Raw genomic sequence first — 8,200 nt, 5'->3', positions numbered from 1 at the left:
CCATCACCGTGACAAACGAGGCGCCTGCTATTCCATAAAAGGATTTGTAGCGAGAGACAAAAGAGTTTTCTGCAGCACCTGCCAACATGACTTAAACATTGTTGGGATGAAAAATGCAGACGCAGAGTGAAAAATGGAGACACAGAGTACAGAGGAGTTTAACAGCCAAGTCTGTCCAGCAAGCAAATGTTTTTTTCTCTTTTCATCAAGCAGAATAGGTCAACCAATGCTGTAATTAAAAAGCCCTGTATGGACAAGAGGTGGTCCTCTGTGGCTCAGTTGGTAGAGCATGGTGTTAACAACGCTTAGGTTGTGGGTATGATTCCCGCTGGGACCATATATACTGAGAAATGTATTATATATTAAGAGTTATTGGACTCACCCACTAAAGACCGGTATGGCTGTGTTTGCGTTTCTCTGATACATTCAAAAAGATGAGAAGATTTTTTTAATAATAATTTGAGTGCGCTGTACACCAGAGAGTAAGCATAAACACATTTCTCTTACGACACCTTTGTGTCAGTTAAGAGCAAAAGTATTAAAAAAAAAACACAATAACTGAATCAATAACTCAAAAACTGTTGCAATAAGTCATACTGGACACCCAGTGTAACACATATGACCTGTCCTGCGGCTAGCTTGCTAAAAGGCTGACTTTGAAACATGGGCCACCACTCTGCCCTCCAAATAACATGATCTCCAGAGGATGTTGTTGTTATCTGAACATGATTGTATTACTGTGATCTGATAGCAGAGGCGCAGAGAAGCGACCATAGTGTTCAGAAAACAGCCCTTCGATTACTCTAAGATACCCCGTTTACATGCCCCTTGTTACGGTACCAATTTGCCCCTCTCAACCTCCAACTATCCACTTGGCCGACAGGGAATCAATGCTCCGCTCCCTCCTGCTCTCCTCCCCTCTTCAGATTGAAAATCAATTGTGGATTTTCAAAACGGCTGCCATGTTGGCACCCGGAAGTTACAGCCACATTCCGTTCCGTTGTCCGAATTAGAATGTTGTTGTCATGGAACACTTGGTGCCAACATGGACGACAGGTTGAAGAGATCTGTCTTGTGAAATGTCAATGGCGTTGCCTCCTGCTTCTGGACGTGTGGGGGCTATGAGACGGACCCACGGCGACCGTGGAGTTAGAGATGGATGTACAAACCAGGAACCATAACTGTGAATTTCTGATGTCTCTCTTTTTTATTCTGCCATTGCTCACATACTGTACTGCACAGTGCACAGATATATTATCCATTGAATCAGTACCCATTGCCATTGGGCCATCCCAACCGGCACACATGTAACAGACGTCAGGGATTTCACATGGGTTTAGTTTGCATGTATGTAAATAAGTTTATATGTATATTTACAGAAGATAAATATATGGTATACTAGCCTAAATGCATACTTTGGGGGACAAAACAACCCCAATCTGTGTCCTTGGAAGTGGAGGTAAAGTGATGACGTCACAAATGCCTTTTCTATTCGTATCAACACGTAGAATAAAACAAAAGCCAACGCACAGAGAGCGTGTATAAATGGGAATGTGTCTTTACGCAGTGGTAATGCAAAACCTCCTCCTGCTTCTCTACCCTCACTCCTCCAGCTGTTGGAATCCATTTGTCCATGTTGCTTTTGTTTCCGTGCGGGAGGGCGAGAGGGAGAGAGACTTGCCCTTGATTGAGCCTAAGTGCTTGTAGGCACAGAAACAAAATCAAAATCACTTTCATGGCCACTAGTTGTCATTACCGGCAAGTTTCATTTAATCACTGTCTAAGTGCAATCATCGGAAATGTAATTATTGCAGAAGTCCAGTACATTGTAGCTACAGTCATTATAGCTATGTCCAATCTCCACCGTTTAGGCCCCATGTTAACCCTTTGCATTCCACGCACGTTGCAGTGAGAGAAATAAATAGACAGGAGGCGTTTAGATGCTAACAAGCGCTAATACGCCAGCTCTATGAAGGTGACCGCCTCCATGCACCCAGCAAACACCGCCTTCGCATTCACGCCTTGGTCTCAATCGTTCATCGCCCGAGAGAGAATGCAGCTGTGTGAGAAATATTTGATGAAAGGAAATTAAATGAGGGAAAGATTAATTGATATGATTAAAGGCGCTGGGATGTACTAAGTTACTGATGTAGCACTCATGTCGGCGGAAATTCAGCCCCCGACGGAAAGAATCTGCTGATGTTGTGAGAAATCTTCATGAAGCGATACAGGACAGGTCTGAGATCAGCGTTGTGTGCAATGAAGTGGCTTCAGGTTATTTGTTTGCACACTCGATGTAAGCCTGTATTGTAATACAGATTAGTTTTAATGAGACGAAATCCACGTTTCTGTGTCTACAGTATCAGGGCTTCCTGTCTACGACTCCAACACCAACACCCAGCTCAAAACTGCAGATTTGCGGCGCGTGTGTTTAGAATTCGAAAACACACGATTAATCTTCCTTTAATCAAATTCCAAACAAGTACTTCTGAATCAGCAGAAATACCCTATTGGTGTTATAATCCAAAATGCACATATGCCCAAAGCTCTTCTTGCTTGTGCTGAACAGTGTGATAAATCCAATATCCAATAGTGTCTATTCAACACAGCTTAGCCTCTGTAATTACAGCTAAATGAGATCCACGGGAACAGCTGGGGATTGGATCTCTCCTCTGCCGCATGACGGCAACAGGATATCCATTGAAATAGAAAGAGTATTCCCCTCTGGTCGTCCTCTGCCAAGCAGATAGTCTGTCCCCCAGAGATCTGGAATGGCGCATTATAAATCTGAAGGGTAGCATGTGATGGTGTCCAGGGATGCCTCCAGGCGCTGAGGTGATTGGAGGAAAAGCTATTGCTGGCTCACTCTCCCCACTTCCAAAGACACAAACCAAGGCTGGATGATGTGGCGGGTTGTACATACATGTTTATTAAGAAATATATGTTTTTAAAAAGATTATTGTTATCGTCAGAATTATGATTGAAATTATTATTATTATTATTATTATTATTATTGTTGTTATCATCATTACCATTATCATTATCATTATTGTCAGTGAGGTTTCAGATGCACTGTGAAAACATGTTTACAAAAAAAAATAAAGTTGTATTTCTTTAAAATAAAAAAAATGTTCAGGAAGATAGAACATGTGGTATGTTTCCATGCGTGTGTCCACTGGGAGCTGTGACTGGTGATGTGGTATGTTTCCATGCGTGTGTCCACTGGGAGCTGTGACTGGTGATGTGGTTGCAGGTGATGAATACCGCAGGGTTGGGGACCGGCTTGGAGGACTGAGGGGACATTTCATGAGGGAATCATTGTCTTTATCCTCTCTTCTCACACGCACACACACACACACACACACACACACACACACACACACACACACACACACACACAGCAGGCACCCTGTGTGTCTACCTGGCCCTTGCTGGGTTTTCTCTGCAGGCTAGCTAGTTAGCAGTAATTGGTTTGGTCACAGTGTTCCGCATCTCCCTCCCAAACAAACAGGGACCAGGTGACAGGGTGATGAGGAGTCATCTCCCTCCCAAACAAACAGGGACCAGGTGACAGGGTGATGAGGAGTCATCTCCCTCCTAAACAAACAGGGACCAGGTGACAGGGTGATGAGGAGTCATCTCCCTCCTAAACAAACAGGGACCAGGTGACAGGGTGATGAGGAGTCATCTCCCTCCTAAACAAACAGGGACCAGGTGACAGGGTGATGAGGAGTCATCTCCCTCCCAAACAAACAGGGACCAGGTGACAGGGTGATGAGGAGTCATCTCCCTCCTAAACAAACAGGGACCAGGTGACAGGGTGATGAGGAGTCATCTCCCTCCTAAACAAACAGGGACCAGGTGACAGGGTGATGAGGAGTGACTGAATGAACTCATACAGTACTTGGATCAAGGCTGTCTGCAGGTCTAGAATCAGATCCTACCCCTACTCTTACACTAACCATCAGCGTGATAATAATCCATCTGATGGTAGACCACAGAGTAAGACCACCACCTGTGCTCTGCCTCCTCCATTTGGCTTGTTGATGTACAGCAGAGCCGGTGTTTCTGACGGTGTTTCTGCCCACTCAGCAGTTTCTGCCTCCTAATTGCTGTGGCGTATCTGGCTTCTTCTATTCCACCTGCAGGTCTGACCTGTGGTAGGGGCCACCTTTAGAAACAGGTGGATGCAACGTGCCTGCCTCACCTGTACAAGACGTCCCCACGGAACACCATCTGTCATAGAGGCACAGCCAGGCTCAGAGCAGGGGTAGAGGAGGGGGGGTCGGGGCAGGAGAGTGGGATGGATAGAGAGGAGAGGAACGTAGAGGAGAGAGAGAGAGAGAGAGAGAGAGAGAGAGACACCGAAGAGGAGTGGTGGAGTAGGAGGGGTAGAGAGGAGATGGAGGGAGGTAAAGAGAGAGAGAGAGGAGAGGAAGTAGAGAAGAGAGGGAATAGAGAGAGCAGAAACGAGGACGGTGATGGAGAGAGAACAGTGGAGGAGAGAAGAGAGGAAGAGAGACCTTCAGCTGTAGGTTGACAAGAACATCTTTGAAACATTGCGCGACGTTGGATTTCTTTGTGTTTTACTCAGTTAATGGTTCACATGCATCCAAAACACAGCCAGAAAACCCAGCTATTAGTTTGGACGACATAAGCGGCCCCAAGTTATTGTTGCTGTTGAATCATTTAAATGAGTGTGTGTGTGTGTGTGTGTGTGTGTGTGTGTGTGTGTGTGTGTGTGTGTGTGTGTGTGTGTGTGTGTGTGTGTGTGTGTGTGTGTGTGTGTGTGTGTGTGAAAGCAGCTCTGTTACCAGCTGCTTTGGCAAATACAGGTATGTCCGTCTTCCCCTTGATGCAGTTGTTTTCACCTCTTCTATGAATCCCTGATCTCTCTTTCCACACACACACACACACACACACACACACACACACACACACACACACACACACACACACACACACACACACACACACACACACACTGTGCCATCCTATCAGAATGCATTTATTCACACATTTTACTGTGCTTCTTTCAGATATGCATATATGATATATGGGTAACAGTAAGATTAAGATCACTGTTTTCTTCACAAACCAAACACATAAACAGCCCTAATCATACTTTAGATTCATACAATCATATTTGTGCATATTCATTAAGGACTATTTATATAACGATATACAGTATATATATAGAGAATTATAGTTTAACCGTTTAAGATATGCAGTCATAACAGACATTTGAATCATTACGGAAAACAAATGTGATAGATTAATCATGCCCTCGGCTGCCGAACACTGCCAACACAGTCCTTTATAATCCACTTTCCTATCCTCTTTCACTCCCTGTCTTACCCTTCCAATCCCTTCATTTCCCATGACACATGAATGTACTGCACTCTCTGTCTGGGACAGGAGCCAGCCCTGTTCAGCCCAAGGGTAGACTCAGTCAAAATAAACAGCCATGATTAAAACAATATCATTTTTATTGCTCGTGTGTGCTTTCCTGTTACAGTATATTGAGGATGATAACTCTTCATTTTTACGATGAATACATCACTCTATTCTTTCTTTGTTTCAATCCAATCTTCCACAACTGTGTCAACACCAATTACGCAGGATATGAATCAAATATTCATGATTTATTTGCGGAAAATTGTATTTATATACTGCTGTGTTTCACCTGCAACAAACCAACCACACATCATCGGACACACACTCCCAGATGTGACACACACTCCCAGATGTGACACACACTCCCAGATGTACAGGTTTCATACCATCCCTCTGCACATTATTGAATAACAATGTTTATTTAATACCTATTCTCACTAAGAGGCATTTTGTTCTTCAAAACAGTAACATGGACGATGTTCTAAAAGAAAAAGCACATGAGCTTATGTCGATGAAAAACAAAACTGGTATGTACAGTACCAGTCAAAAGTTTGGACACACCTTCTCATTCAATGTTTTTTCTTTATTTTTATTATTTTCTACGTTGTAGATTAATGCTGAAGACATCAAAACTATGAAGGAACACATATGGAATTATGTAGTAAACAAAAAAGTTTTAAACAAACCAGAATATGTTTTATATTTTAGATTCTTCAAAGTAGCCACCTTTTGCTTTGATGACAGCTTTGCACACTCTTGGCAAGGTGTGTCCAAACTTTTGACTGGTATGTATCTCAACGTTCTGTGTATGTGACAACATAACATGAGCATCAATGATGCAGATGCTAATGTAACAACACACCACATGGTGCCCTCAGTGACAACCTGCCACTGTGACCTCCAGCCCCGGTCTCCCCTACCATACCAACCAGCGTTGGGACACATACAAACACCATACGGGTGCTAATGTCTCATTTCGCATGCTGTTCATGACTCAGCATTCTTCCAAGAAATACACCTTCAAGGTTGGGCATTAAAATGAAAGACACATTCTGCTAACGGATCTTGACAACAGATGTTTTAAGGACGACATGAATGTGACGATCCACTTTGATTAGGGGTGAAGAGGTGTTCCTGTGTTGTCAGGTGATCGAGCAGGAAGAACGTGTTGTGCTGTGTTGTAATGTTCAATGCTGTGCTGTGATTTAGACCGGTCTGTTCTTGTTGTGTTCTGTCTTGTTTTCCTTCCTGGTCACCCTGGGGTGCTTCCTGGTCACCCTGGGGTGCTTCCTGGTCACCCTGGGGTGCTTTGAGATTGGTCCAGTCACTTTGGCACTCACACCTCTCTCTGTGTACCCCCCCCCCCATCTCTCTCTGTGTACCCCCCCCCCATCTCTCTCTGTGTACCCCCCCCCCCCATCTCTCTCTGTGTACCCCCCCCCCATCTCTCTCTGTGTACCCCCCCCCCCATCTCTCTCTGTGTACCCCCCCCCCCCATCTCTCTCTGTGTACCCCCCCCCCCCCCCCCATCTCTCTCTCTCCCTTTTTTGTTTATCTGTGTTCTCGCATCCCCCCCCCCCCCCCCATTGTGCAACTTATGGTCTTAGGTTTGTGCTCCATTTGATTTCCTGCTGTTTCTTTTTCCTCATTCCTCTGAATCTGTGAACATCTGCCCTTTAACCAATCTCCACCCTGCCCCCGCCACCCCGACCCGGCCACAATCACCAAAAATAACCTTTCCACGGCAGGCTACACAATCTGAAAGCCATGTGACGGTCAGGAGCCCAAAACCAGTGTAATGTATCCCTTGAGGGGCTCTGCTCGGAGACAAGGTCTGTCTTTGTTGGTCCTTTTACCATAGTAAAAGTGATGTCCTGTGCTGTTTTTGCTCAATCTGTAATCTATTGATTGAGTGTCCCATTCTAGTTTGTCATGCTTTACGAGCAAAGAGAATGTTTTCTTTGAGTGCTGATTGGTGAGGGTGGAGATCTCATGGATGAAAAGGTCAGACGATCAATAGACTTTGTCTGCCGAAGCGTTGCACTCTTACAAGATGTTGTTCAGCAGACTTGGTCCAGGGGACAACTGTGGCCCAGTGGGCTCAATGCAGTAGAAGATGATCCGAACCACGGATCAGAACATATGCGCCTGGAAAGGGGCCATTTCTGCCCTCTAAGGATGGGCCGGTGGGACCCTCAGGTCTGACTACACACTGCTCATACAACATATAATATCACAGTTTATAATAATAATAATAATAATAATAATAACAACTGTATAACACCTTTACAGTTTGGAAACAGCCACACCCTGTTTGAGGTTGGAGGGGACAGTAAAGCCTTAAACACACGGTTGCTGTCTTTACCACGAGTACTTTAATTTTTGGAGGTTTTTTTCCAGGTTATCATATTCATTTGAACATTAGCCACGGGGTCAGAGTGATTGTCCTCTGACGCAGCAAACCTTGGAGATTTGGCTAGGAGGCGGTTGGGTGACCATCTTCTTAAGTGAACCTGAAGGAGAGCATGCCCATACACACACACACACACAGGCACACACGCACACACACACACACACACACACACACACACACTCACACACACACTCACACACACACGCACGCACACACACGCACACACACGCGCACACACACACACACACACACACACACACTCACACACACACACACACACACACACACACACACACACACACACACTCACACACACACTCACACACACACGCACGCACACACACGCACACACACGCACACACACACACTCACACACACACACACACACAC

Source organism: Argentina silus (assembly GCF_951799395.1).
Source record: "Argentina silus genome assembly, contig: scaffold_329, whole genome shotgun sequence".
Taxonomy (NCBI): Eukaryota; Metazoa; Chordata; class Actinopteri; order Argentiniformes; family Argentinidae; genus Argentina; species Argentina silus.
The sequence above is the reverse complement of the archived record's forward strand: the minus strand, read 5'-3'. Positions refer to the sequence as shown.